The 3,418-nt window shown below is 41.0% G+C and overlaps 1 pseudogene; it reads right to left on the reverse strand.

Moving 5' to 3' along the window:
* Nucleotides 1-589: 589 nt before the first annotated feature.
* Nucleotides 590-2,126, reverse strand: LOC101351593 (apoptosis inhibitor 5 pseudogene; annotated as a pseudogene).
* Nucleotides 2,127-3,418: the final 1,292 nt, after the last annotated feature.

The raw sequence follows: 3,418 nt of genomic DNA on the forward strand, positions 1-3,418 counted from the left end.
ACTTATTTCCTGCTAAAAATGTAATGCCACTTCTACATTTTAAGAAAGCTGAAAAGTATTTTGCTCTTACTACCCTAGGTAAGAATGCTGCACCATTGCCTAGCAACTTTATTAAAAAACAACAAAAATAAAATGCTGAGATTGACCATTACTCTTCTCCACGTACTGGGAGACAAAATAAGGCAGAGGGGAGAGAGAAATCAGTAACCTTTCAAAAGTGATGATCTTTACCAGTTATCAGAAATAGACCAAATTTTATTACATTTTGTTCTCAACAAATTAGCAAGGTGTTAAAAGTAAAAGACGTACATTATGAAGTCTGAATAATGATGATATTGTGAAAACAAGTCAAGATCGCTGACAAAGCACCCAAAAATATCACTGTGGTTTTACCTCGGACATAACCATGTTCTGTTACAAAAGTAGATTATACATACAAAGCTATAAAGAACATTAAATTTTTCGCTGAAGGCAGCAATCCTTTTCAAAGGGACATCCCCGGCAATCCAACGAGTAGTAGAATTTAAGTATAGTAAGCTCATGACAATGCTGAAGAATGCGATGTCTTAATCAGTAGAGTCTTCCCCGACTATGATTTCCTCGTGCTCCCCAACCTCGGCCACCTCTACTTCCCCTGAAGGCTCCTCTCATAGTTAAAGGTGCCCAAATTGCTGCTATATTTCCCACTAGGAGGATTATAAATTTGTCTGGCATCCCTCTTTGGTCCTGCAGTAGATTTCTTGGGTGGTGAACCTGAAGCTGTATCTTCATTGGCTCTCTTTTGCCCCAACTCAACCTTCTGTACAGGTTTCCAGGATAATGTCACTGTGCTCTTATAAGAAGGAGGGACGTGGAAAAGATCCTTGATTAAAACATTGATATTGTTTGTTATTTTCCATGCAACAACTGTAATCTTGTTCTCTTCTGTCTTTAAGGCCTCTTCTGTTTTCCCCTGGAGAGCCGAGTGGAGTTGTCTGATATAAACCTGCAGGCCCCTTGCAAAGTACTGCAGCCTGATTTTGAAATCTTTGAGCTTTTCTGCATTCAGTTTTGCTATTAAGAAATCTGTAAGTTTTTCAAGCTATACAATAAACATTCCACATAACTGAACTGCAGCTTAGGTTCTTCATTTCCAGCATTCTCTCCATTTTCTGCTTCTTCTGGGGGGAGAGGCATGTACTTCAATAACTTATCAAATAATTTCCTTAAATCTGTTTCTAGCTTTTCCATGTCACCACAAAATGAACTCATCTCCGCCAATAATGTCAGTACCTCCAACTGTATATCAAGACCCTCCACTGGGGTAGTCAAGGAACTTAGGTTCGGAAGAACCTGCTCACAGAAATAAGTCACAAACCTTGTGGAATGAACATTTTTAGAGAAAAGGGGCACCTCCTGCCGAGTGCATTGTAAGACCCTGTCCACACGGTTGGGATCCAAGGGATTGAAGGTCTGTTCCAGGTCAGCCTGCTTGGCCACCAACTCTACAAGTTGCTGTCTTCCACTCACTGTCTGTAAGCTTTTTAACCCAGATAGTAGCTTCATGAACAGAACAAATTCTTCACCTGTCACATCTTCTAGAACCTTTTTGGATTCAGTTAGTATAAGCTCCTCTACTTCTTTCATTAAGACTTCATCTGGTAAAGTCTTAAATTTTGTAGAAAGGAATTTGATTGCTCGTTCTCTAACAACGTCTTCTCCTTGAAGTATTTGGCTAAACAAGCCTCCTAAAGTCCCTTTTGCATCCATCTTAAATATACTTAACAAGGCATTGTTCACCAAGTTAAATTCTGCAGAGTCTTCTGTCTGCAAAAGCTGGTTAGTATGTCTGCCACTCGGGGAAGGTTCTCTCCAGTGGCAAACTGAGGCAGCTCTTTAATTGCTTGACGTCGAAGCGATACGTCTTCATCCTCACAGAGGTCTAACTGTGCACTGATGGCAGAATCAGCCAATTCTGGAACATGCTTAAAGAATTTTGGAATAAACTGAGCTGCTAATCATTTTTCCTTGGTACCACCTTTCACACCATCCAGTATCACTTGATAGGAATCCTTATGCTGGCCAACTTGCTCCGTGACATCAGCTAAGATGCCATAGTTGCGGTAAAGCTCCTCCACCGTCGGCATAGTGAGCGACAAGCCCAGGATCCGCTCCTGGGGTCGTTGTCTTAGCCAGCGCCACCACTGCCTCAGGAAGTTCGCCAAGCTGGCGACCCGCACTATTACCTCTCGAGCAACCACCAGTGCCGCCGCCTGGTCTCTTTTTTTGTGAGTTAGAATTGTGTCTACATCCTTCTCCAGCTCTGTCCAGAACCATCTGCTGTGATCCCGGTCAGAGCAGTCAGTGGTGGTAGCCGGGCACCATCTAGCTGTACTGGACTCAGTCTGGTGGAGGCCTTGGTAGCCGTGGTCCATTAGTCCTTCGGACTAATCTCTTCCTTGTATCTGTTCTCTTCATTCTCCCTTGCTCCCGAAGGGATAAGACTAGTGGAGTATCTTAGATGGCTGCTCACAGGCTTTTAAGACCCCAGACACTACTCACCAAGGTAGAATGTAGAACATTGTCTTTATAAACTGTTTTATGCCAATTGAGCTAGATGTTCCCAGAGACCATGTAAAAACCCAACTTTTGGTAAACACCATTGATGGTACTCTGAATTTCCCCAAAGTTGTTTCGCAATGGTCCTGATATTATCCAGTGAGTCAAAATCTAATTTTACATGGAAGTGTTGGAGCTCTAAGAAATTACCAACATCTAAAATCGGGGCTGTGTATTATTGCACATTAAGAATATGAAAGGACTGATAGATACAGAGGTAGAAAATAAGAGTAACAATAATTTGCACAATACACACTGCTCTCCAAATGTCAGCAGTACTACTCTCAGAAGCTTATGAAATAATTATATACAGCACAGACTTTTTTTTTTTTTCTGGCTCCAGATCTAAGAAAATAACTTCAAATAACTTTTCAGCTTAGAAGGTGAACATTGAGGGACAGACTGACCTCTTTAACATAGTGGGACAAAATACTACTATTAAATGAATAATGAGGGTTCTGAGCTGTCTTTGAAATTTGTGGATATGAATCAGGGGGAAAAAAAGCCAGTCTTCTTTTCTTTCTTTCTTTTCGTTGAATGCTATCATGTGGACCTTTGAGTTGTGCTGCTAATATTAGTGACCCATGTGCTATTGAGAGTAAACAAGCAAGGGGTGCGAAGGCACGTGAAACGGTGTGAAAACTCCGGATAATACTTCTCACAAATGTTTTCTTTCACAGGTCTAAGAAAACTGCTAACAATCTGAGAAGGAAAGGTTTATTTGCTACTGTTGTTTAGTATTGTGTTACTCATGGTGTTCATAGTCTCGTGTTGAATTGCTTACCATTTTAATAAAAACATAAGAGCTGAATTGGTAAGA

This window comes from Trichechus manatus, unplaced genomic scaffold (genome assembly GCF_000243295.1).
Source record: "Trichechus manatus latirostris isolate Lorelei unplaced genomic scaffold, TriManLat1.0 scaffold00056, whole genome shotgun sequence".
Lineage (NCBI taxonomy): Eukaryota > Metazoa > Chordata > Mammalia > Sirenia > Trichechidae > Trichechus > Trichechus manatus.